This window comes from Pongo pygmaeus, chromosome 13, assembly GCF_028885625.2.
Source record: "Pongo pygmaeus isolate AG05252 chromosome 13, NHGRI_mPonPyg2-v2.0_pri, whole genome shotgun sequence".
NCBI lineage: Eukaryota > Metazoa > Chordata > Mammalia > Primates > Hominidae > Pongo > Pongo pygmaeus.
The window spans coordinates 107,095,833-107,123,776 of NC_072386.2; the positions used below are offsets into that span (position 1 = coordinate 107,095,833).

The 27,944-nt window shown below is 41.1% G+C and overlaps 1 protein-coding gene and 1 long non-coding RNA gene across 6 annotated transcripts in view; one reads left to right on the forward strand and one right to left on the reverse strand.

The window, feature by feature from the left end:
• ASTN2 (astrotactin 2) overlaps window positions 1–27,944 on the reverse strand; it is a 999,842-nt gene that overhangs the window by 101,720 nt on the left and 870,178 nt on the right. The window lies entirely within an intron of this gene.
• Window positions 1–27,944, forward strand: part of LOC129043796 (uncharacterized) — a 58,013-nt gene that overhangs the window by 20,173 nt on the left and 9,896 nt on the right. Inside the window, exons 2-10 of the long non-coding RNA XR_008504528.1 lie at window positions 15,960–16,259; window positions 19,191–19,359; window positions 21,257–21,335; window positions 21,460–21,648; window positions 22,051–22,201; window positions 22,846–22,965; window positions 23,068–23,213; window positions 26,535–26,641; window positions 27,690–27,782. This is a non-coding gene — a long non-coding RNA (uncharacterized LOC129043796). The remainder of the gene's footprint in view (window positions 1–15,959; window positions 16,260–19,190; window positions 19,360–21,256; window positions 21,336–21,459; window positions 21,649–22,050; window positions 22,202–22,845; window positions 22,966–23,067; window positions 23,214–26,534; window positions 26,642–27,689; window positions 27,783–27,944) is intronic.

Consider the following 27,944-nt stretch of genomic DNA (forward strand, 5'->3'; position numbering starts at 1 on the left):
GTGTAATGGAAAGAGCTCTATATTTGGAGCAAGATGACATGAGTTCCAGTTCAGCTTTCCTGCTCTGAGTTGAATGACCCTTAAACTCTCTGAGTCTCAGTTTCCTTCTCTGCCCAAAAGGCATAAAAACTCATACTCCCTTGGTGTTTTGTGAACTGAAATGTTGGCAGAATCACTTTGAAAACCATAAAGTTCCCTGTACAATGTCGAAAAGTTGTTAGTACTTTTCTGATCTGCTGGAATGTGAGCCCCTCACACGACTTTCACATGAAAGTTGGCATTCCTTCTTAGGGTTACATGACCAAGGTACCCATTCCTCTCTGTAGAGATATGCCTGTTCTGTCTCTAAGCAGCCTAGGCATCGCTGATCCAAAAGCTTCAACTTCCAAAATTCATAAGCTCCAACAAAAAGAGAACTGAAGAGGAGAAGTGGAGAACTGAAGAGGAGAAGTGGAGCACTGGTAGAAAGATACCAGAAAATGTGGAAGTGACTTTGGAACTGGGTAACAGGCAGAGGTTGGAATAGTTTGGAGGGCACAGAAGACAGGGATATGTAGAAAAGTTTGAAACTTCCTAGACACTTGTTGAATGGTTTTGACTGAAATGCTGATAGTAATATGGACAATGAAGTCCAAGCCAAGGTTGTCTCAGACGGAGATGAGGAACTTATTGGGAACTGGAGCAAAGGTCACTCTTGCTATGCTTTAGCAAAGAGACTGGTGGCATTTTGTCCCTGTCCTAGGGATCTGTGGAACTTTGAACTTTACATAAATGATTTAGAGTATCTCTGACAGAAGAAATGTCTAAGCAGTAAAGCATTCAAGAGGTGACCTGACTTTTTGGAACACATGTGGACAGTATGTGCTGTAGATCATGCTCCTTCTTGGGGCCCTCCCAACAGAGCGTAGGCTGCAGGGTGGAAGATGTGGCATAGGAGGAAGCACCAGATCATGGGAGCAGGTGACTTCTTAGGAGGTGGGACTTCCTCATTGGCCCTCCCCTCATCCAGTCGGAGAGCCTTTGCACCACAGATGGCTTCTGCCCTTTTTGGCCACTGTCATATATATAATCAAGCATCAGGTGGAAACTCACATCCAAAAGCTATGCATCTCATCTCTAATAGTGGTCCATGAATTTGAGTGATTGTGGTAACCTGGGGCAGCAGGCACAGGAGAATTATTAAGCAAGCCACCTGCCTTCAATAGCAGTGGCAGAAGGAAGTATTGAGAATTCCCAATGTGCCTTCTCACTCCTTTATCCTGCAGGTGCCAGCTTAAGCAAAACTCCTACTATACTGTCTCCTTGTTGAAAGGTCCTTAATAATTATCCATGGGCCTGAGAAAAAGGTCAAAGCTCTTTACAGTCACCCTAAATAATGCAATCCCACTCACCATTCCAGGCCCACTCTCTCCACAAACCATCCCTTACAGATTCGTTCACAAAAAGACCTCCCAATTTCACACCTCTCTGCTTTTTCCTATGCTGTTCCCTCAACTTGGTAGACCATTTCACCTTATCCTCTTGCCTGTCCCCATTACAGTCCTTCTTATTGACGTCCTACTCATTTCTAAGGTCCGGCTCAAGTGCCATCTTCTCTAGGAAGACCTCCGTTATCCAAAACCTCCTCACAGCCCATTTCATTTGTTCTTCTCTAATCCAGACCCAACCTCTGTTATTTGGTGCTGATTTCTTTCACAAAAAGGACAAAAGAAGATTCATATTCACATATATGCTCCAGTCTCTTCTATATGCATGTGCACCACATTACGGAAACAGCTAAAAGCCCCTCTTTCCTTGCCTGTAATATGGGAATACTCATACCTACTCTGTGGGGATGGTGTGAGTAGTAAATGTGACAAAAGACTGGGCACGGTGGCTCATGCCTGTAATCCCAGCACTTTGGGCGGCCAAGGTGGGAGGATCACTTGAGGCCAGGAGTTTGAGAGCAGCCTGGCCAACATGGTAAAATCACATCTCTACTAAAAGCACACACACACAAAAAATTAGCTAGGTACAGTGGCTCATGCCTGTAATCCCAGCCACTTGAGAGACTCAGGTGGGAGAACTGCTTGAACCCAGGGGTCAGAGGTTGCAGTGAGCTGAGATCATGCCACTGCACTCCAGCCTGGGCAAAAGAGAAAGAACCTGTCTCAAAAAAAAAAAAAAAAAAAAAAGACAAAAGATGTGAAAGTAAATTTTAGTTTCAGAAATACTGCGAAAGTAAATTTTAGTTTCAGAAATACAATTTTTGATTCATCATGATTTTTAGTATGCATCCCTAGTAGATTTGTTTAAGCTTCTGATGAGCTCAGTCCGATATCTGTATCCTAGATGCTCAGATCCAATTCTGGCCCAAAGCAAGTGATTAGAAAATGTCTGATGACACATAGACCAATGAAACATAATAGCAAGTCCAGAAATAAATCCACACATTTACAGCCAACTAATTTTCAACAAAGGAGCCAAGAATACACAATAGAGAAAGGACAGTGTCTTCAATAAATGGTGCTGGGAAAGCTGGATATTGACATGCAGAAGAATAAAATTGGACTCTTACATCATGTACAAAAGTCAACTCAAAATGAAGCAAAGACTTAAATATAAGACCTGAAACTATAAAGTGACTAGAAGAAAACATAGTGGAAAAGTTCCGTCACATTGGTCTTGGCAATAATTTTTTAGATATGTCCCCCAAAGCACTGACAACAAAGGCAAAAATAAACAAATAGGATTGCATCAAACTAAAATGCAAAGGAAACAATCAACAGAGTGAAGACAAAATCTACAGAATGAGAGAATATATTTGCAATCCATACATCTGGTAAGGGGTTAATATCTAAAATATATAAGGAATTCCAAAAACTTAGTAAGAAAACAAATTGTCCAATTAAAAAATAAGCAAAGGACCTGAATAGACTTTTCTCAAAAAAGGCATACAAAAGGCCAACAGGTATATGAAAAAATGCTCAATATCACTAATCACCAGATAAATGAAAATTAAAACTGCAATAAGAAATCATCTCACACTGTTAGAATGGCTACTATCAAAAAGATGAAAAGTATGTGTTGGCAATGGTGTGGAGAAAGAAAACTTGTACACTATTTATGGGGATGGAAAGCAGCATGAGAATTCCTCAAAAAGTTAAAACTACAACTTCCATATAATCCAGCCAATCCTACTACTGGGTATATGATATAGTTTGGCTCTATGTCCCCACCCAAATCTCATCTCAAATTCTAGTCCCATGTGTTGGGGAGGGGTTTGATGGGAGGTGATTGGGTCATAGGGGTGGTCACCCCCATGCTGTTCTCATGACAGTGAATTCTCATCAGATCTGATGGTTTAAAAGTGTGGCACTTCCCACCCCCCTCATTCTCCCTCTCCTACCACCATGTAAAATGTGCCTTGCTTCTCCTACACCTTCCACCATTATTGTAAGCTTCCTGAGGCCTCCCAAGCCATGTAGAACTGTGAGTCAAACCTCTTTTCTTTATAAAGTACCCAATCTTGGGTAGTTTTTCATAGCAGTGTGAAAACAACTAATACAGAAAATTGGTACCAGAAGTGAGGCACTGCTATAAAGATACCTGAAAACGTGGAAGCAACTTTGGAACTGGGTAACAGGCAGAAGTTGGAATGGTTTTGAGGGCTCAGAAGAAGGCAGAAAGAATTGGAAAAGTTTGGAACTTCCTAGAGACTTGTTGAATGGTTTTGACTGAAATGCTGACGGACAAGGAAGTCCAGGTTGAGGTGGTCTCAGATGGAGATGAGAAACTTATTGGGAACTGGAGCAAAGGTCACTCTTGGTATGCTTTAGCAAAGAGACTGGAGGCATTTTTCCCCTGCCCTAGAGATCTGTGGAACTCTGAAATTGAGAGAGATGATTTAGGTTATCTGGCAGAAAAAATTTCTAAGCAGCAAAGCATTCAAGAAATGACTTGACTTTTTTTTAAAGTGTACAGTCATATGTGTTCACAAAGAGTTGGTCTGAAATTGGAACTTATGTTTAAAAGAGAAGCAAAGCATAAAAGTTTGGAAAATTTGCAGACTGCCCATGTGGTAGAAAAGAAAAACCCATTTTTTGCAGAGAAATTCAAATCATCAGCTGCAAAAAAAATTGCATAAGTAAAGAGAAACCAAATGTTAATAGCCAAGACAATGGGGAAAATATATTCAGGGCATTTCAGAAATTTTCACAGCAGTCCATCTCATCACAGGCCTGGAGGCCTAGGAGGAAAGAATGGTCTTCATGGCTGCTGCTCTATGCAGCCTTGGGACATGGCACCCTGCATTCCAGACGTTCCAGCTCCAGCCATGGCTAAAAGGGGCCAAGGTATAGCTTAGGCTGTCACTTCAGAGGGTGCAAGCCCCACGTCTTGGTGGTTTCCACATGATGTTGGGCCTGTGGATGTGCAGAATTGACAAGAGTTGAGGTTTGTGAGCCTCTGCCTAGACTTCAGAGGATGTATGGAAATGCCTGAATGTCTAGGCAGAAGTCTGCTGCAGGGGAAGAGCCCTCATGGAGAACCTCTACTAAGACAATGCAGAGGAGAAATGTGGGGTTGGAGCCCTTACACAGAGTCCCCACTGGGTCACTGCCTAGTTGAGCTGTGAGAAGAGAGCCACCATCCTCCAGACCCCAGAATAGTACATCCACCAACAGCTTGCATCATGCACCTAGAAAAGCTGCAAGCACTCAACATCAGCCTGTGAAAGCAGCCATGGGGCTTACCCTGCAGAGCCACGGGGATGGAGCTACCTGAGGCCTTGGGAGCCCACCTTTTGCATCACTGTGCCCTGGGTGTGAGACATGGAGTCAAAGGAGAGATTATTTTGGAACTTTAAGATTTAATGACTGTCCTGTTGGGTTTTGGACATGCATGTGACCTGTAGCCCCTTTGTTTTGGCCAATTTCTCCCATTTGTAATGAGGGCATTTACCCAATGCCTGTACCCCCATTGTATCTTAGAAGTAACTAACTTGCTTTTGATTTTACAGGCTCATAGGCAGAAGGGACTTTCTTTGTCTCAGATGAGACTTTGGACTTGGAATTTGGGGTTAATGCTGGAATGTTGCGAAGGCACAATTGCATTTTGAAATGTGAGAAGGACATGAGATTTGGGAGGGGCCAGGGGCAAAATGATATGGTTTTGCTGTATCCCCACCCAAATCTCATCTAGAGTTGTAATCCCCACGTGTCAGGGGAGGGGCCTGGTGGAGGGTGATTGGTTCATGAGGGCAGTCTCCCTTATGCTGTTCTCATGATAGTGAGTGAGTTCTCATGAGATCTTATCGTTTAAAAGTGTGGCACTTCCCTCCTCACTCTCTTTCCTGCCGCCATGTAAGACATGCCTTGCTTCCCCTTCAACTTCCACCATGTTTGTAAGTTTCCTGAGGCCTTCCCAGCCATAGTGAACTGTGAGTAAATTAAACCTCTTTTGTTTATAAATCACCCAGTCTCAGGTAGTTCTTTATAGCGGTGTGTAAACAGACTAATACAGTATATATTCAAAAGACATGAAATCAGTATGTCAAGGGGATATCTGCACTCCCATGTTCATTGCAGCATTAGTAACAATAGCCAAGATATGGAATCAACCTAAGTATTCATCAGTGGATGAATGGATAAAGTGTGGTATACATATATATATATATATATATATATACACAAAATAGAATATTATTAATCCTTAAAAAGAAGAAAGTCTTCTCATTTGCTATATGGATGGACCTAGAGGACATTATGTTAAGTGAAATAAGCTAGGTACTGAAAGACAAATACCATACCATCTCACTTACATATGAAATCTAAAATAGTCAAACTAACAGAGAGTAAAACCATGGTTACTACAGGTTACCACTTTGGGTACTCAGGAAATGTTGGTCAAAGGACACAAAATTTTAGTTAGGAAGAATAAATTTAAGAGACCTATTGTATATCATGGTGACTATACTTAATAATATATTGTATGCTTGAAAATTGCAAAGAGAATAAATTGTGTGTTCTCATTATGAAAAATTAGTATGTGAGGTAATGCATATCTTAAATAGTTTGATCTTAGCCATTCTACAATTTATACATATAGCAAATATCATGCTGTATACCATAATTATATATAATTTCTTCTTATGAGAAAAATAATTAAATAAAACAAGAAAATATCTGATGAATTAATGAATAAATGATAAAATGAATGAGTCAAACAGGAGTCAAGAAATAGGCCAGAAGACTCTTCAATACGAGAATAATCTTTTCCTCTCAACTAAATTAGAGTTCTCCTGATATTCCTTTTTATAACACCTATCTTCCATTCATAGCACATCTCATGATTTGAATTGCCTACATATGTCTGTTAAGTCAACCTCTGTCAGCTTCATTTGACAATCTCCCAACAGTGGGGACCATTTCTCTTTTTATTCCTTGAATACTCAGCACCTAGGACAGAGCATGGTATGCAACTGGCACTAAATACATATTTATTAAATAAATGAATATACAGATATTTTAAGTTATTAAAAAACAGAAAATTAATCCCTGATGGAAGTTAAAGACAAAGTGTAGCATTTTATTCAATTACTATGTATTAATGTACGCTGAGACACTTCCTTGGCCCCATCTCATCCATTAGTCTGAGTTAGGGGCATAGTCTGTGGTCTCATTTTGTCTTCCACTCTCTGTCGATGGAAACACTTATCATCTCTGTTGTGTTTGTCCATGTTCTTGTCTTCTGGCCTACTAGGCTATGATCTCCAAAATGGAACCACCTTTCATTTGTATTTGTGTCTTAAATGAACAGCCATGGTACTCAAATATGGCAATAGGGCATAATCACAATTCTAAAGTTCTTTTGACATATGATACAGAGGCCCTCTGCTTACTGATGTTTACAATTTTTTTATTATACTTTAAGTTCTAGGGTACATATGCACAACGTGCAGGTTAGTTACATATGTATACATGTGCCATGTTGGTGTGCTGCACCCATTAACTCGTCATTTACATTAGGTATATCTCCTAATGCTACCACTCCCCACTCCCCCCACCCCATGACAGGCCCTGGTGTGTGATATTCCCCTTCCTGTGTCCAAGTGTTCTCATTGTTCAATTCCCACATATGAGTGAGAACATGCGGTGTTTGGTTTTTTGTCCTTGTGATAATTTGCTGAGAATGATGGTTTCCAGCTTCATCCATGTCCCTACAAAGGACATAAACTCATCCTTTTTTATAGCTGCATAGTACTCCATGGTGTATATGTGCCACATTTTCTTAATCCATTCTATCATTGATGGACATTTGGGTTGGTTCCAAGTCTTTGTTATTGTAAATAGTGCCACAAAAAACATATGTGTTCATGTGTCTTTACAGCATCATGACTTATAATCATTTGGGTATATACCAAGTAATGGGATGGCTCGGTCGAATGGTATTTCTAGTTCTAGATCCTTGAGGAATCACCACACTGTCTTCCACAATGGAACAACTAGTTTACTGTCCCACCAACAGTGTAAAAGCATTCCTATTTCTCCACATCCTCTCCAGCACCTGTTGTTTCCTGACTTTTCAATGATCGCCATTCTAACTGGTGTGAGATGGTATCTCATTGTGGTTTTGATTTGCATTTCTCTGATGGCCAGTGATGATGAGCATTTTTGCATGTGTCTGTTGGCTGCATAAATGTCTTCTTTTGAGAAGTGTCTGTTCATACCCTTCACCCACTTGTTGATGGGTTGTTTGTTTTTTTCTTGTAAATTTGTTTGAGTTCTTTGTAGATTCTGGATATTAGCCCTTTGTCAGATGAGGAGATTGTAAAATTTTCTCCCATTCTGTAGGTTGCCTGTTCACTCTGATGGTAGTTCCTTTGCTGTGCAGAAACTCTTTAGTTTAATGAGATCCCATTTGTCAGTTTTGGCTTTTGTTGCCATTGCTTTTGGTGTTTTAGACATGAAGTCCTTGCCCGTGCCTATGTCCTGAATGGTAATGCCTAGGTTTTCTTCTAGGGTTTTTATGGTTTTAGGTCTAACATTTAAGTCTTTAATCCATCTTGAATTGATTTTTGTATAAGGTGTAAGGAAGGGATCCAGTTTCAGCTTTCTACATATGGCTAGCTAGTTTTCCCAGCACCATTTATTAAATAGTGAATCCTTTCCCCATTTCTTGTTTTTGTCAGGTTTGTCAAAGATCAGATAGTTGTAGATGTGTGGCATTATTACTGAGGGCTCTGTTCTGTACCATTGGTCTGTATCTCTGTTTTGGTACCAGTACCATGCTGTTTTGGTTATTATAGCCTTGTAGTATAGTTTGAAGTCAGGTAGCATGATGGCTCCAGCTTTGTTTTTTTTACTTCGGATTGTCTTGGCAATGCGGACTCTTTTTTGTTTTTATATGAACTTTAAAGTAGTTTTTTCCAATTCTGTGAAGAAAGTCATTGGTAGCTTGATGGGGATGGCACTGAATCTATAAATTACCTTGGGTAGTATGGCCATTTTCACAATATTGATTCTTCCTATCCATGAGCATGGACTATTCTTCCATTTGTTTGTGTCCTCTTTTATTTCTTTGAGCAGTGGTTTGTAGTTCTCCTTGAGGAGTTCCTTCACATCTCTTGTAACTTGGATTCCTAGGTATTTTATTCTCTTTGAAGCAATTGTGAATGGGAGTTCACTCATGATTTCGCTCTCTGTTTGTCTGTTATTGGTTTATAAGAATGCTTGTGATTTTTGCACATTGATTTTGTATCCTGAGACTTTGCTGAAGTTGCTTATCAGCTTAAGGAGATTTTGGGCTGAGACAATGGGGTTTTCTAAATATACAATCATGTCATCTGCAAACAGGGACAATTTGACTTCCTCTTTTCCTAACTGAATATCATTTATTTCTTTCTCCTGCCAGATTGCCCTGGCCAGAACTCCCAATGTTATGTTGAATAGGAGTGGTGAGAGAGGGCATCCTTGTCTTGTGCCAGTTTTCAAAGGGAATGCTTCCATTTTTTGCCCATTCAGTATGATATCGGCTGTGGGTTTGTCATAAATAGCTCTTACTATTTTCAGAAATGTCCCATCAACACCTAATTTACTGAGATTTTTTAGCATGAAGGATTGTTGAATTTTGTCAAAGGCCTTTTCTGCACCTATTGAGATAATCATGTGGTTTTTGTCTTTGGTTCTGTTTATATGCTGGATGATGTTTATTGATTTGCAAATATTGAACCAGCCTTGCATCCCAGGGATGAAGCCCACTTGATCATGGTGGATAAGCTTTTTGATGTGCTGCTGGATTCAGTTTGCCAGTATTTTATTGAGGATTTTTGCATCAATGTTCATCAGGGATATTGGTCTAAAATTCTCTTTTTTTGTTGTGTCTCTGCTAGGCTTTGGTATAAGGATGATGCTGGCCTCACAAGATGAGTTAGGGAGGAGTCCCTCTTTTTCTACTGATTGGAATAGTTTCAGAAGGAATGGTATGAGCTCCTCCTTGTACCTCTGGTAGAATTCGGCTGTGAATCCGTCTGGTCCTGGAATTTTTTCGGTTGGTAGGCTATAAATTATTGCCTCAATTTCAGAGCCTGTTATTGGTCTATTCAGGGATTCAATTTCTTCCTGTTTTAGTCTTTGGAGGGTGTATGTGTCCAGGAATTTATCCATTTTTTCTAGATTTCCTAGCTTATTTGTGTAGAGTTGTTTCTAGTTTTCTCTGATGGTAGTTTGTATTTCTGTGGGATCGGTGGTGATATCCCCTTTATCATTTTTTTATTGTGTCTGTTAGATTCTTCTCTCTTTTCTTCCTCATGAGTCTTGCTAGCGGTCTATCAATTTTGTTGATCTTTTCAAAAAACAAGCTCCTGGATTGATTGATTTTTTTTGAAGGGCTTTTTGTGTCTCTATCTCTTTCAGTTCTGCTCTGGTCTTAGTTATTTCTTGCCTTCTGCTAGCTTTTGAATGTGTTTGCTCTTGCTTCTCTAGTTCTTTTAATTGTGATGTTAAGGTGTCAATTTTCGATCTTTCCTGCTTTCTCTTGTGGGCATTTAGTGCTATAAATTTTCCTCTACATACTGCTTTAAATGTGTCCCAGAGATTCTTGTATGTTGTGACTTTGTTCTCTTTGGTTTCAAAGAACACCTTTATTTCTGCCTTCATTTCGTTATGTATCCAGTAGTCATTCAGGAGCAGGTTGTTCAGTTTCCATGTAGTTGAGTGGTTTTGAGTAAGTTTCTTAATCCTGAGTTCTAGTTTGATTGCACTGTGGTCTGAGAGACAGTTTGTTGCAATTTCTGTTCTTTTACATTTGCTGAGGAGTGCTTTACTTCCAACTATGTGGTCAATTTTGGAATAAGTGCAATGTGGTGCTGAGAAGAATGTATATTCTGTTGATTTGGGGTGGGGAGTTCTGTAGATGTCTATTAGGTCCACTTGGTGCAGAACTGAGTTTAATTCCTGGATACCCTTGTTAACTCTCTGTCTCGTTGATCTGTCTAATGTTGACAGCGGGGTGTTAAAGTCTCCCATTTTTATTGTGTGGGAGTCTAAGTCTCTTTGTAATCTAAAGACTTGCTTTATGAATCTGGGTGCTCCTGTATTGGGTGCATATATATTTAGGATAGTTAGCTCTTCTTCTTGAATTCATCCCTTTACCATTATGTAATGGCCTTGTCTCTTTTGATCTTTGTTGGTTTAAAGTCTGTTTTATCAGAGTCTAGGATTGCAACCTCTGCCTTTTTTTGTTTTCTATTTGCTTGGCAGATCTTCCTCCATCCCTTTATTTTGAGCCTATGTGTGTCTCTGCACGTGAGATGGGTATCCTGAATACAGCACACTGATGGGTCTTGACTCTTTATCCAATTTGCCAGTTTGTGTCTTTTAATTGGAGCATTTAGCCCATTTACATTTAAGGTTAATATTGTTATGTATGAATTTGATCCAGTCATTATGATGTTAGCTGGTTATTTTGCTCGTTAGTTGATGCAGTTTCCTCCTACCTTCGATGGTCTTTGCAATTTGGCATGTTTTTGCTGGTACCAGTTGTTCCTTTCCATGTTTAGTTCTTCTTTCAGGAGGTCTTGTAGGGCAGGCCTGGTGGTGACAAAATCTCTCAGCATTTGCTTGTCTATAAAGGTTTTTATTTCTCCTTCACTTATGAAGCTTAATTTGGCTGGATATGAAATTCTGGGTGGAAAATTCTTTTCTTTAAGAATGTTGAATATTAGCCCCACTCTCTTCGGCTTGTAGAGTTTCTGCCAAGAGATCCGCTGTTAGTTTGATGGGCTTCCCGTTGTGGGTAACCTGACCTTTCTCTCTGGCTGCCCTTAACATTTTTTCCTTCATTTCAACTTTGGTGAATCTGACAATTATGTGTCTTGGAGTTGTTCTTCTCAAGGATTATCTTTGTGGCTTTCTCTGTATTTCCTGAATTTGAATGTTGGTCTGCCTTGCTAGGTTGGGGAAGTTCTCCTGGATAATAACCTGCAGAGTGTTTTCCAACTTGGTTTCATTCTCCCCATCACTTTCAGGTACACCAATCAGATGTAGGTTTGGTCTGTTCACATAGTCCCATATTTCTTGGTGGCTTTGTTCGTTTCTTTTTATTCTTTTTTCTCTAAACTTCTCTTCTTGCTTCATTTCATTCATTTGATCTTCCATCACTGATACCCTTTCTTCCAGTTGATCAAATCGGCTACGGAAGCTTGTGCATTCGTCACATAGTTCTCGTGCCATGGTTTTCAGCTCCATTTGGTCATTTAAGGACTTCTCTACATTGGTTATTCTAGTTAGCCATTCGTCTAATCTTTTTTCAAGGTTTTTAGCTTCTTTGCAATGAGTTTGATCTTCCTCCTTTAGCTCAGAGAAGTTTGATCATCTGAAGCCTTCTTCTCTCAGCTCGTCAAAGTCTTTCTCCATCCAGCTTTGTTCCATTGCTGGCAAGGAGCTGCGTTCCTTTGGAGGAGGAGAGGTGCTCTGATTTTTAGAATTTTCAGCTTTTCTGCTCTGTTTTTTCCCCATCTTTGTGGTTTTATCTACCTTTGGTCTTTGATGATGGTGACGTACAGATGGGGTTTTGGTGTGGATGTCCTTTCTGTTTGTTAGCTTTCCTTCTAACAGTCAGGACCCTCAGCTGCAGGTCTGTTGGAGTTTGCTGGAGGTCCACTCCAGACCCTGTTTGCCTGGGTATCAGCAGCGGAGGCTGCAGAACAGCAAATATTGCTGAACAGCAAATGTTGCTGCCTGATCGTTCCTCTGGAAGCTTCATCTCAGAGGGTTACCCGGCCATGTGAGGTGTCAGTCTGCCCTTACTGGGGGGTTCCTCCCAGTTAGGCTTCTCAGGGGTCAGGGACCCACTTGAGGAGGCAGTCTGTCTGTTCTCAGATCTCAAACTCCGTGCTGGGAGAACCACTACTCTCTTCAAAGCTGTCAGACAGGGACATTTAAGTCTGCAGAGGTTTCTGCTGCCTTTTGTTCGGCTATGCCCTGCCCCCAGAGGTGGAGTCTACAGAGGCAGGCAGGCCTCCTTGAGCTGCTGTGGGCTCCACCCCTTTTGAGCTTCCTGGCCACTTTGTTTACCTACTCAAGCCTCAGCAATGGTGGGCGCCCCTCCCCCAGCCTCACTGCTGACTTGCAGTTCGATCTCAGACTGCTGTTCTAGAAATGAGTGAGGCTCCATGGGCACGGGACCTTCTGAGCCAGGTGCGGGATGTAATCTCCTGGTGTGCCGTTTGCTCAGTTGGAAATGCAGAAATCACCCATCTTCTGCGTTGCTCACACTGGGAGCTGTAGACTGGAGCTGTTCCTATCTGGCCATCTTGGAACCCAAATTTCTATAATTTTGTTCTTTTACGTGGCCTTGTTGTTCACCAAAATTTATTCATGTTTACATAATGGTGGTACAAACAGAAATGCAACTTTGGTTTCACAATTTACATTGATAACTTCACATTGATTTGACAGTTTATTTCTGACAATTACAGATTTTACCTCCTTCTTGAACCTATGGACATTATATGAGACACAGTGATATGTGTAATGATGTGTAATGTATACATGTGGTAGGAACTCTGGGAACTGTAAACATACAGTGAAGCCCTGGAAGGTGAATAATTAAAATTTGGTGCAAACTAACTGCTCTTGAGATTTTAAAGTCAGAAAACCTAAGAGAATCTCTTAGAGAAAATTTTATATATGATCCAAGGTTTGGAAAGACCATTCACTGCAAATTGGTAAAATCAGAGAACTCCACTGACTATCATAGAATCAGAAGAGCTGAGGCAGATGCCACACGGGAACAGGATACTAACATAGAATCAAAAAATCAAATTTCTAGAGATAGGTATTAAGAGTAATGGTAGCGATTCAAACCAGAGAGTAAGATCTGAGCCATGACAGCAGTGATTAGGAGAGTACCACGTATAAATAAAAGGCACTCCAGTGTGTTCTTTTACATAGTTATCACAACAAACCTTCCAGGATACTCCAGTTTTACAGAGAATGGGATGGAGGCTCAGAGAGGCTTAATAATTTGCCTAAGGTCATACTGCATATCAGTGTCCATATCAAAATTTGAAACAAGATCTGTATGAATCCAAATTAAGTGTTGAACCCACTATACAACAATGCCTTCTAGTTGATGCTTAGGCTGCCTCTAGCTCATCTGATAGGAATGAATTAGAGCTATGGTCCCCATTCCTGGATTAGAAATAAAGGAAAGAAGAAAGGGAGTGAGGAAGGGATGGAGGAAGGGAAAGAGGGAAGAAGGGAGTGAGAGGGAGAAAAAGAATGAAAAAGAAAGAAAGGAAGAAAGGAGCAAATGGAGGAATGAAGGAAGGGAATGAGGAAGAAAGGGAGGGAGGGAGGGAGGAAGTGAGGAAAGAAGCAAGGAAGGAAGGAAGGAAGGAAGGAAACAAGGAAGGAAAAGAAAGAAATTTGGGGTTCTACACTAGCCCTACTGAAAATAAATCTTTAGGGATGTGTGACCCATGACTTTGTATTTTAAAAACTTTCTTCAGGTGATTCTCATACACAAGGGCAGAGAATCACAGAGCTGAAGGGGACTCTTGCTCTAGTTGTGGTGTTCAACTTGTGAATTCTAAATTCACTCAAGTTTTAAGGCTTTGTGTCCTAAGTCTCTCGCCTGTTGGATCTCAGAGTGAAAATTCTTCATGTTGATCTAACGAAAAGTACTTAAAATTATATTCCATGCTTTGTTAATTCTAAAATGCACAATTTTTGCCTTTGAATATGTCTGAAATTGAGATGCATCCTACAAGTGATGATGCCATACAGTCTCCATCAACCAGGCAGCAAATATCATCACCTATGCTTATGTGAATCTGGCTGTCATTCCTGGTGGTCCACCTGGATAAGTACAATCCTTAACATTTCAGGCCACAAACTCCTTAAGAATTAATTTTGGAAAGAAAATGGATCCTGACAGTTGTCTAACAAACTTCATTGACAAGAACTAGCAAGATAAAGAAAGCAGCATCATTAAAACTTGAAAGAAAATACCAGAAATAATAATTGAGTCTTCTTTTAAGAAAAACAGCAATAAAAACGAACAACATACTGGTACATGCTACAACATGGATGAACCTTGAGAACTAAGTGAAGAAGCAAGTCACGGAAAAAAGCAGATGTGGTATGATTCCATTTATATGAAATGTTCAAAGTAGGCAAATCAACAGAGACAGAAGGTAGGTTAGTGGTTGCATGGGGTTGAGGAAATAAGGAGAAAGTAAGGAGTGACTGCTAATGGGTATAGGGTTTATTTTGGGGTGTTGAAAATGTCCTAAAACTGACCGTGGTGATAATTGCACAACTCTGTCAATGTGCTATCAAATTGTACACTTTAAATGGATGAAGTTGTATGGTATGTAAATTATATTGCAATGAAGCTATTAAAAAATCTATGAGGGAGGAGAAAAAAAAAGAAATGTAACATTACTAACTGGCTGGCAGAGAGGACAATAGTATATGGAAAAAAAATTTAAAGACTGAGTCAAAAAGTGGTTTAGAAAAGGCAGACACTTAATGCAAAGTTTTATGAACAATTTGAACACTTATTTTGCTTTATAGCACAAGAATGATGCACAGTAGTCCCCACTTTCCATGGAGGATACGTTTCAAGACCCCAGTGGATGTCTGAAACCACAGATGGTACCAACCCTATATATACTATGGTTTTCAATCTAATAACCTAGACGGCTACTGAGTGACTAACAGGTGTATACGCTGGACAAAGGAATGCTTCACGCCCTGGGTGGGATGGTGCAAGATTTCATCACACTATTCAGAATGGCGTGGATTTACAACTTATGAATTGTTTACTTCTGGAATTTTCCATTTAATATTTTTGGACTTTAGCTGATTACAGGTGACTGAAACTGCAGAAGACAAAACCATGGATAAGTGGAGACTACTGTATTATAAAAATATAATCAGAATAAATGAGCTCTTTCAATGAGCTCCAAAACTAAAATTGATAAGAAACCACTGGGTTACAGTTCAGTTGGCATCATTTTCTTTGCTTTATAAATGGCACATAAAATAAAGTGTCTCTTAAAATGAATGGCATCTTGATGTGATAAAATATAGTATGTGACTCAGCTACACGAGACTGCTTTTCTAGCCAATGGCTAACCATAAAATACTGGCTGTATTCTTTACCTTCTCCATTCCTAAGACTTCATGTCTCTATATTGGGTCTATTTCTATGGATCCTCTTGGCTCTGAGATATTCTAGTTCTAATTCAAATTTTTATTCATGTCTAGTGGGAAATTTACCATTTATTATTAGATCCTGCATCAGATCACAGGCTTAAAAAATAAGGAAAATAGAAAAAAAAATCATACCCATCTAAATTTATCTTTTACTGAAAGAAACATGCAAGAAGAAAGAGGTAAAATGATTTCTTGCAGTTTTCCCTCTAATTATATGTAGAGTTTCACTTCTTAATCCTCTCCGAATCTCAGATCCCCAGAGACGTGAAGATGCATGGAATAACACATGAAGAGGGGAAACTCCGGGCTTGTGGTCAAAATGCGTTCACCACGGCAGACAACCGCTTGGGTGACAGCTTTGGCCTCTGGATGAATTCTCCTTGGCGAGCAATCATCCCATCTGTAGGTGCCTTCCTGATCGTCTGTGTGCAGGGCACCAAGCAGGCCATCTAAAGCCACTAATCTCAAAGAGAGCTTACCCAGGGACAGGACTTTCCAAAAAGAAAGGAGCACAATAGAAGAGAATGGCTGCTGCTAAGTTCCATCCAACAAGTGAATTTAGTGGATTTTAAAATTCCTTTTTAGTTGCTGGTCTTCATAAGAGATTATTTTTGTCTAAAATGCAAGCACCCATTTTTATCTTGCAGTCTCCAAATAATTGAGAAATTGGAAATGCCTAAATGTCCAACACTAAATAAATGATTAATAATATTTGACATACCCACATTATGAAACAGTATATGAACATGAAAATTTTTACAAAAGTTTTCCCCTAGTTTTGAAACTAGGGGAAAAAGTTTGAATGCCACATCTAATGAAAAAAAAAGGCAGAAAAAATATACGTGACATTCTCCACTATATAAGGAATGGACATTGAGGAAAGAAATATGCCAAAATTATGATAATACTGGTACAGTTGTAACTTACTCATGTTTCTGCATTCCCATTCTATAATAAATGTGTCATACTCTTTTCTATCATAAAATTAATTTTACACAATTTTAAACATTTTTCTTATAACACAAAATAAAAGGTGATCATAGTAGGAAATTTAGGCGGGAAAGAGAAAATATAAATCTGCCAGATCTAATACAAAGAAAATAACTGATAATATAACATTTTGCTATATATTCTTATAGTCATTTTTGCTTGAACAGATGGACAATACGGAGAGTGAGAAAGGGTCTATAATCTTATGAGCCACTGCAAGTTCTACCCAACCTATAACGAGAGCTGGCCCCAACATATGGAACACTGGGCCCTTGTAGCCATGGTTTTCCTAGTTAACTCTATTGCTTTAATCATAGTTAATTGGACTGAGAGTAAAAACTTAACCCAAGGTGATCCACTCACATTTATTCCCCAGGAATTATAGCTGATAGTACTAAGGTACCAGGAAGATAGGCAGTGGATGAAACACTGCACCAGATTGGGGCAGTGACTCTAACTATGCGCAGGTGGAAGCAGAGACAGAACAAGGCAAGAGCTGATGGGCCCTCCAAAGATTGAGAGAATAGCACATGTGGTTCCTAATAACTTCTCAGGTTCTGTGTCTTCTTGATTTATAAGATTTCCCTTTCAGCTCTCAATAAAGACATCCACATCCCTAAAACCAGAAGTGCTTTAATTAAGAAAATTATATACCATTTTAAATTAAATCTTTAAATTTTAAGATAATTGTAGATTCATATGCAGTTATAAGAAATAATAGAGAGACACCTTGTGTACTCTTTACCCAATTTTCTCCTGTGGTAACATCTTGCAAATGTATAATTCAATATCACAGCCAGGATACTGGTATCGACACAGTCAAGAAATAGAACATTTTCATTACCACAATTATTTCTCATGATTTTTTTTATAGTCACATTACTTTCCTTCTGCCCCTGCTCCACATACTATTTTGTAAAAAGTTTTCTGCAACAGTAATATTTAAATGACTGTCTTTTACTTCCTTTTTATTATACATTATTTAACTGAACCCTAATGAACACCTTTACATGTAAATCTTTTATAAATAACTTTTCTTAGAATAAGCGAATTCTTTTGATACATATTGCTAATTTGCCTTCAAGAAAGTTTGACAAATTTACATTAGCATTGAAAACTATTTTTAATGAAATAAAAAGGTAACATAAACTTTTAGTGGTTTATAAGACCTTCTGAGATCCATCATCTACAAGGGTGCCTAATAAATTCTGCCACTTCAATTGAGCAAGTTGTTTCAAAATCAGATCAGTTCAAGTTAATATGTTTATTACTTTTGGTCAAAGATCATTGCAAGGGTATTAGAAAAAAATATAAATTCAATGTTAACTTTAAAAACAACTTAGAAAAACCTGAACAAAGCCAAGTTATATATATTCTGGGAAAAAATAGATTACATTTTGGAATTACGAAAGAGAATCATCAGTCCCATCCATCAAAATGTTGTTTTAAGACTATTATTATTTTTGGCTGGGTGTGACGGCTCATACCTGTAATCCCAACACTTCTGGAGGCTGAAGTGGGAGGATCACCTGAGCTCAGGAGTTCAAGACCAGCCTGGGCAACATGGAGAAGCCCTTCCAAAAATACAAAAAGTAGCCGGGCATGGTGGCAGGTGCCTGTAATCTTCCCAGCTACTTGAGGGGCTGAGGCAGGAGGATTGCTTGAGCCTAGGAGGCGGAGATTGCAGTGAGCCGAGATTGTGCCACTGCACTCCAGCCTGGGTGACAGCAAAACTCTATCTCAAAAAAAACAAAACAAAACAAAAGGCTATTATTTTTGGTATAAGCTTGATGTTCACCTTTGGAATCATCCGGCTGAAAAAAAAATCATATAGTATCTTGTTGGACAGAAATATTTTTGGAACTCTTTTAAATTGATTATTACCTCTACTAGATAAGTACCCCAAAGACCATCTGGCACGTTTTTTGTTTGTTTGTTTTTGCATGCATAGAAAAAATTTAAAGAAAATGAAGAGAGTTCATGATCACAGGTATAGAGATTATAGCATAAGGGCAGTCTGATTGCTTGAGCTCAGGAATTTGAGACCAGCCTGGGCAACATAGCAAAACTCTATCTGTATGAAAACTACAAAAAAAACAAAAATTAGCTGGGCATGGTGGCGTGTGCCTGCAGTCCCAGCTATTCTGAAAGCTGAGGTGAGAGGATCATCCAAGCCTAGGGAGGTTGAGGCTGCAATGATCCATGATTTACCACTGCACTCCAGCCTGGGCAACAGAGTGACACCCTGTCTCAAAAAAAAAAAAAAAAAAAAAATTGTCAGTCTAATACACACTGTTGTTGATCATGGCATACAGTAGTTTTGCAACAGATTGCCATAAAAAAAGTTTAACATTCATTAAAAAACAGGAGTTCCACAAGGTAAAATAACTCACTGCTGTGCCATATCCTGTGTTGTTCAGTTGAACCAGTGATCCCCTTCAAATTATAATCCCTTAAGATAATAGTCTTTATTTTCCTTATCCCTCTCTCCAGTGGCCTCTTTTGAAAAGTCGTCCTCATCCACAGATGGTCAACATTATGATGGAATTTTGTTTTCCTCTCATGTGAATTTGGAGCTGATAGATGCTTCTCAGCTCCTTGCTGGGACCTCACTGACAAACCCGCTGGCCCCAGAACTACTTGTGACATCAGGATGACGCTTGTGAGATTCCTGTTGGTATCTTCTGCTGAGCTACAGGGCCCAGTGGACAAACACTGATGAGAACGTGAAGTTCAGAATTCGTTACTGCCCCTCACAAAGCCTATGTGACCGGGAGTAGATGACTAAACCCTTCATTGTCTTTTATCCTATTAGAACATAACATTGTCTAGTTCTAACACAGAGAACAGAAAATGAGTTAGCAATGTCCAAATTCCCTGCAGAAACACTTGGGAATGGACTGCCAAAACGACCTTCTCTGCAAATTCAGGGGTTAGACTCAAAACTCTCCAAGGGCACTTAGTGGCTGACATTCTAGTATTCTATGATGAATCAGCCCTGAAATTTGCACTGAGACTGTCATACTAAGGAATATGCAGTGTCTGGAGAGAAATGAGGTATTTGGATGAAAAATGGAGTGTCCCCAGATATTTGAGGGAGGAGATAGGAGCAACCCAGAAACCCTCCATGTCTAATCAAGTGACTCATCTTGTGACAGCAGTCCCCGTCCTCCATTCCACCTCACCAAAAAAAGATGTTTTGCATCGAAAATCACCATTCACAAAGAACACAAGGTGTCTTAGACATGATAGTGGTAGCTCTTTCCCTGAAATGCTCCACCTTTGCTCCTTTAAAATTTTTAGCAGTTATTTGCTATGTTTCCCCATGCCAGAAAAAGAGGAAAGGATGACTTGGGTTCTTCTATTTATGTAGATGTCACGTGCTTTTGACAGTTCCATCACATTTCTGACAGTTACATATTTTTATTCATGAGTTATTTGATGGATTGGTTCTTTGGGGGCGTCAGAAGTTTACACTGGAACAAAGTTAAGGACATGCAGACCTCATACTTTTGACACCAAAGGTCACACTTTGGATTAGGCGCTAGGGGCCAGGCCTCTAGACCACAGGAGCCAACACAACAGCAGTTTTTCAGAAGCCAAATCGGTGGGAAACAAGGCAAAGAAGATGAAGCTGAGAGAGATTTTTGTGGCTGTTTTAAGGACATAAAAAGTCATGAAGCATAAAAAGGCCTCATAGGGATTCCCCCTTATTCCCAGCTGCAAAAACATTCTGCCTAGCTCATTTTGGAATCTGAACCAGAAGACCCTTGGTGAGAGTGCCAATGGCCTGCTCCTGGCCCAGCTACCTGCTCCCCTGTATGCCTTAGAAAACATGGACAGGCCCGGCTCCTCCTCAGCCTTGGGACAGTTCCTTCCAGCTTCCCAGCGATGTTCTTGGACTGCACCAGCAGCTGTTGGCCTAGAGTCAGTCCAAATGCCCAGATGTGCCAATGCAGAGCCAGGGATGCCAGACTTGGCATGGGGGGCCGCCTGCCTGGGGCCATTGGCTTGCCTCAAGAAAATAGAGTTTGAGAGGGCCTGGAGTTTCAGCCCCTAGGTGGGGCTGGGTGCCAGTGGTTTTCTGTAATTACACATGGTCCTAAAATGTGTTGCTCTCAAAATTGGAAAATGAACTGTGGATTGGAGTCTCCACATGTACCCACCATTCTATACAAAATGCTTCATTTGGGAATATTCCATTCCTTTTCATTTCCTTAAAGCAGTCATTTTTCAAACATTTTCAAAGCAGTAGAATCCACCTTTCCAAGAAACCTTATGCATATATCCCACAGGGAAATGGATGAGATTGGGGCTTACACACCCTACCCCACTAAGCAATTTCACTGTATAGCTTGTCATCCCCTGAGGTCTAACCACAGTTTCCTTAAGCTTGCAGAAAAACTTATTTGAAAGCAATAGTTTAAGAAGTTTTGGAAACAAATCCATTCTTTCTTAAAATCCAATGTTTTCATGACCAATTTTTAGCAGAAAAAAATAAGAAAATTCACATTTTTTTCAGTGTCAAAATTCATTCAACAAACATTTTCTGAATATAGGGTACAAGCCAGGCACTGAGCTGGGCATTGAGGATGAAGAGATGAAACACAATTCTAGCATCTAAATAGACCTTTGTTGGTGAGTGGCCTTGGGAAAGTCATTTGCACCTCTCTGAGTCCCTGTGAAATTATGAAGGAAAAAAGTGCTAACAATGTGAGAACTGATAATTACTGTCATATGGACTCTTCATCTTACACTAAAGGAAGTTGAGTTCCAGAGTGGGATATCAGACTCAAGGCCCAGACTTCACTTCTGGTCTCCTGACTTCCAAGTGAACAGTGTTGCAGCTTCCCTGACTGCAGTTATAGGAGAAGACAGGGAGGAGATAAAGATGAGAGTGCCTCGGGAAGAGCAGGGATGGAGGAGACAACCTGAGTCTTCTGATCCAAAGGTAAAAACTGAAGATACTGAGTCTTAGATGATGGAGCAAAAGGACTGCAGAAGTTGGGTATTCAGAGCCTCGTAGAAATGACATGAAAATCCAATATACCAGTTTGGTATACAATGAGTTCCCATTACAGATGACATTCCTTATGGTTTTCACAGCACTGCCAGTATCATATTTAACCCTCCCAGCAAGCATCTAGATAGGGTAGGAGGGACATTGCCCCCATTTCAGAAATGGAGAAACTGAGTCTCAGAGATGTAAGCTGACTTGCCCAATGTTGAACAACTGATAAGTAGCAGAGCCTGGATACCTTAGTGAGTCAGGGGCTATGAGTTCTACCCTTTCTGTTCCAGTTGAGTAATGTATTGAGTTAAGAGATAGGCATGGGTCTGAATTCTGCCCTAGGAGTGTGAAGATGGAGTGACATTGAGAGAACTGCAGAAGAAAGGGACTTAGCATTTATGGAGCATACACCTGTACCATCATATCAAAATGCAACCCAGCTATTGCCTCTTGGAACATTATAATAGAATGGGGAAATCAAGTATATAAAGAGGTAAATAGCATCTAGGGTCATGAGTCCTATACCAGAGATATGGACAGGAGCTTGTTTAATGGTTATAGCAACCAGGTAACAGACTTTTTACTAAATTTCCAACTCTCTGATGAGAAAACTGAGACTCTGAGAGCCCAAGTAACCAGCTCCCAGGTCATGCAATCAATACATTGAGGGAGCTGGCATTGAACTCTTGTCACTGACTCCAAAGCCCTCTTTGTACTTTACCCAGCTGCCTGCAGCTTGTGTGAGAGTGTCTGCAGGCATGCTGGCTGGAGGGGGTAGGAATAATATTATTTCATTTATGTTTTATTTATGTGGTGGTGTGATATTTATCTAGAAGCTTTGATCTGGGAGATGTGAAGTGTTTTATAAACAGGTTCTTATTTTTTTCTCCCTCCCCTTCCACTCCTCCACCTGAGTCCTTAAGAACCAAAGAGGTTTCCAGGGAAGACCAAGGTCACAAGGGTGGACAGGTGTATATGGGATGGTGGTTCCCCACGTGTGGATACAGCTGTGTTTGGTGATAACAGCAAAAATCTCTTACATTTGTATATCCCTCTGTTGTTTACTAACCTGTTTCGTGTCCAACTTTTTTTTTCGTGTCCAACTTTTTTTTCGTGGGTATTTGATACCCACACCAGTCGTGTGAAATTGGCAGAACAAGCATCAATTTACAGAGGAGGAAACTGAGGTCCAGAGAGATCAATTAAACTGTCTAAAGTCACATGGCCTGACATAAAAGGAGGGAGAGTCAAACTCAGGTCTGCTGATTCATACAAAAACAGTGTTGTGTAATGGCTAAGAGGCCGAACTTTGGAATCAGGCTGAATTGAGTTTGATTCTGATCTCCTCTGTGTCTTCAGGGCTATGTACCTGGGGTGGTGGGCTTCATCTTTCGGATCCCGCTTCCTCATCTGTGAAGTGGGCAAACCAATCATTTTTACCCCAGAGAGCTGTGAAGAACCTGTATCAGTGATATAGAAAGTTAAAGAACTTATTGCAGTGCCTGGTAGGTGGGGATCTCTCAATAAACAGCAGCTATAACTAAGATCCCAACCAAGGTCTCTTTCCACTATAACCAGTGTCTGAGAGGAGGGCTTGGAGCTCACCTATACCTGAGAGGATCTATTTGCAGGCAGGTCAAGGTGCCCGGTTTACCTGAGCTGCCCCCCAAGCTGAGGTTCTGTGTCCCATTCCCTCCCCTCCAGGCATCAGCCTCTGCGTCGGGTGCATTCTCAGGCGGGCTGTCTGAGGCAGCAGCTGCGGGAGGCATACACTCCCAACTCACCCCCACACACCCTGCCCACCTGTCTCCACTCCTTGCCTCTGGCAGCCCCACTTTGCCTAGGAGAAAAGCAGCAAACCTGCGTCCTCAGGTGCTCTCCTCTTAGCTCCCCCACCCCAGGATGCAGCCAAAGAAAACCAAAGCACTCTGTTTGTTTTCTAAGCCAGAGCCAGGAGTGATTCCCGAAAGGCACTGCCTGGCTTAATGGGGCTGTGTCTGGGCCTTGCCTCTAAGCCAGGCTCTGGCAGTCAGGAGGCTGCTCTCCTGCCTGGCTCCATCAGAAGCCGTGGCATTTGCTTAAGGTGATTCAAAGTCGAGGCCAAGGGGACAGAGATGGCAGGAGGCTTGGTTCTGGTTCTGTCTGTACTGACTCACAGCATGACTCTGGACATGACCCTGACCAGCTCCAGGCCTCAGTGCCTCTGTCTCTCTACCTTTACCAAAAGGCAGCTGCTTATATGTCAGTAATTCTTTACCCTGGCTGCATAGGAGAATGACCTTGAGGAGGGTTTTTTTGTTGTTGTTGTTTTGACTTTTTGAGACTGAGTTTCACTTTTGTTGCCCAGGCTGGAGTGCCATGGCGCAATCTCAGCTCATTGCAACCTCTGCCTCCTGGGTTCAAGTGATTCTCCTGTCTCAGCCTCCTGAGTATCTGGGATTACAGGTGCCCGCCACTACGCTCAGCTAATTTTTGGTATTTTTAGTAGATATGGGGTTTCACCATGTTGGCCAGGTTGGTCTCGAACTCCTGACCTCAGGTGATCCGCCCGCCTCAGCCTCCCAAAGTGCTGGGATTATAGGTGTTAGCCACTGTGCCCCGCCTGGGGGAGGTTTTAAAAATGAATACCTGTGTCCCATCCCCATAAATTACTATTGAACTGGCTTGGTATAGGGGTCTGGGCAGTAGTACTTTTCAGAAGCTCAATAGGTGATTCCTGTAGGCAACCAGGGTCTAGATCCATGACCCTAAATAAATGCTGAGATCCCTGTAAGCTTTTGCATTTAAGGATTCTATTAAAGAGATAAAGGAGTAAGAAGCAGAGACTTCTAGAAGGAGAAATTCTGATAGGTTTTGATCTTTAAAGTATCATCAAATTAAGTTGTCTCATTGGACAGATGGGAAAATTGGGGCCCCAAATTAAGGGATGAGTTTAAAACCACATAATGAGTGGCTGGTGGCCTGGTCTAGAACCTGCGTCATCTGAATCACATAGCAAACTACAAAAATGTCAGTAATAAAAAGATCAGTGGAGGAGGAGGAAGCTGAAAATAAAGAAGGAAATGCAAAAAAGGGCAAATAAAAAACAAACAAACAAAAAAACAGAAGGAAGTAAAAGAAAGGAATGGGAGGTCAGGGAAGAGAAAGGGGTAAAATGTAGAGGGAGAAAAAGAAATAAAAGCCACAACTGAGGCACGAGCAACTCGGATAGTACCCTGTGAGTCAGGGCAGCTCTGAGCCACACTTGGCTGTACAGTTCGTATTCGGCAATTGCAACCTGGGCAAGAGCTCTGATCCCAGCTGGGGCCCCAGGCCCAGGGCTGGAGCCTTCGTGGGGGCGGTCTGACTCACAGCTGCTACTTCCTCACCCTGTTTCCAGCCTCTTGCTCAATCCAGGCAGGAGGCAGGATAGATGCTCTTTTGCAAGGTGATCCCAGCCCAGAGAGCCCTGCAACCTTTATGAAACGATTCTGGTTAGGTGTAGGAAACAAATGGGGCAGCAGACCCTGTACTCCCAACATGCTGAACAGCAAGATGACTCCCAAAGTGGCCAGCCCTTTCCTGCCTCCAGGCCTTTGTTTGATGCCCATTTCCACTGGAGTGCCCTTCCCCACAGATACCCTGCCTCACATGGCATCTGAGGCCTCCCAAGTCTGACCCTGTAATATCTCTCTACTCATGGTTCCCCTCCATGCTTTCTACACTACCCATAAGGCCATTTATTAAAAATAATTTAAAGTAATGGCAAAAACCACAATTACCAACCTTAAGACATTTCCTACTCCTCACCTTTGCTTATGATGTGCTCACTCTCCTATGCAATGGAACCCACAGGCATCTTTCAAATCCCACAAACACACAAAAATCCCACATGAAATGTCCCTGCTTTCATTCCATCTTTCCAAATGCCTTTCTCTTATCACTACAGTCAGAATCATTCTCTCTCTTCTATAACTCCACATCAAGTGTTCAGTCTGTCCCCTGTAATACTTAGCACTCTGAGTCTTTTATCTCAGACCACAAAATTGGAAGTTCTACGTGACCAGATTTACATCCATATAACATCTCTGGGCATAAACTGTGAACTGTGACAGATCTGGGTTTCAATCTAGCTTCCACCACCTGCTATCTGTCTGCTTTGAAGCACAGTATATTCATCTGCAATATAAACCTGTCAATTTTACCCTGTATTATAGTTGTAAGCATTACTAGCAATAATACAGGAGGAGTATCTGGAACATAGTGCCAGCTTTAAAAAACAGTTACTTTGCTGTTGTCATGAGTCACCTATGGGATTCCCTATGGGATCCTGTGCTGGGTCTGGCCTGGAGTGGTCTTCAGAAAATGTAGTTTACATTACTCAACTGAAGCTCAGTTGCTCTCTGAAAACTGTGGGCGTGGTGGGGATTGGGAGAGGAGAAGGGAGAGAAAATAAGAATGCATCCAACAGTGCTGCAGTATAAGGATGTTGTTCTGCTCTTTTACTGGTGAAAGAAATGAAGGCTGGCAGAGCTACAGCAACTTTAACACTCAAAAACTCATTCCCTCCTTCTAATATCCCTGAGAGATAGGCAGGAATTCCTGTCCCTGACAAATGCAGAAAGATCCAACCTGATGCAGGGTGGTTTGGGACAAGGTAAAGTTAGGGCTTAAACTCTCCTGCCTTTTAGAGGCCTTGCTGTAAGGCTCTGCTGCCTGCTAGGAGAGGAAGCAGTCTTGGCTCCCGTTATGAATAGATGTCAGCCTTTTGGCACAATGCAACCGACTGTCGGCCTAAAGGAAGCCGCATGTACTCAGGGAAACCCTGTCTGCTCTGCCTTTCACAGGAAGCCAGGATGTGGAGCCAGGAGAGAAGGGGCATTCAAAGGGCCTGGGAGACCCTTGGTGAAAACAATCAGTTGGTTTCAACATCCCAGGGAGATTCTCAATCAGGGTGAGTCTCAAATATTAGTAGACATAAAAATCACCTGGGGAGAGTGTAAAAACATAAAAATTCCCAGAAATTCTGGTTCAGTCATTTTGGGGCCAACCTAGTCATTTGCATTAATCAACATGCTCTCCCTGATGATTCTGATATAAATGAATCACATGTTGCAAAACGCTTTAGCCTGTTCCCTGATCTAAATCTTATCTCTCTCCTCCCAGCCTGGTCTACCTCTCCTTCAGAATTACCTTTTACTGAGAACACTGAGAAAATCAATGTGCATATCTCATTCCCTTTATTCTGCCATCACCCATAATTTCTTCCTGTCCTGTTTCATCTGGGCCATATAGACTAGGAGAGGGATGTTTGAGAGAGTAACAGCAACCTTCAACCTCTATAAAACCAGCTCCTGCCCTTCCTGACTCCTTGGGACTCAGTTCTATCAGTTACTGTATTTCCTTTCCTCTGGAATTGCTTCTCCTCCAATCTTTTCCATTTGGGGGACTGGCCCCAACATTCACAGAGTCAGTGGTATTGGTTAAACCCTCTGTGCCTATATCTGCTCTGCCCACTGTCTTTTCCTCCAGCACCCCCTACAACACAAACACACATCACTCATAACCCACGGATCTCACCTCTCAGCACCTCCATCCTCACCACCATCATTCTAGTTTAGTCTCCATTTCTCCCCAAAACACTAAAGTTCAATAAGGCTAGAAAAGACAGTATGAGAGGGTAAGAAACCAAGCTGGAGAGTGTGAGAGCAGGACCTTTTAGTCTCAGATTCTCAGGAAATAGGAACAGCTGTGAAGAATTGTAGGGGAGGTAGAGAAAAGGAAGATGCTATCTAGTCAAGTTTGTAGCTCTATCCATAATGATATGCCCAAAAGATTCTGAAGTAGCCTGCCACATATACATATACATCTACATGTACATATACATATATATATACATGTACATATACATATACATGTACATGTACATATACATATACTTGACTGCAATAATTTTCAGATAAACCAAAAGCATCCATGAAGACTTTGCTTCCTTCTTCTAGTAGCTCACAGAGACCAAAGTTGGCGCACAGCACTCTCCTAACACCAAAGACTCTACAATTCCTTCTTCCTGGGATGTGTGAAAGCACAGAGAGGTGAGTAAGGTGTTTTCTTAGTTAACTTCCTTCCCATGCCTCATATCTGTTACGTAGAAAGGGCATATCACTGGGAAAATAATGTGTTTTGCTCATTTTATTTTCTTTGAGAAAATTGGCGTCAGAGTTAAGGGGGATACGTGTTTTTCACACTCTTTTATT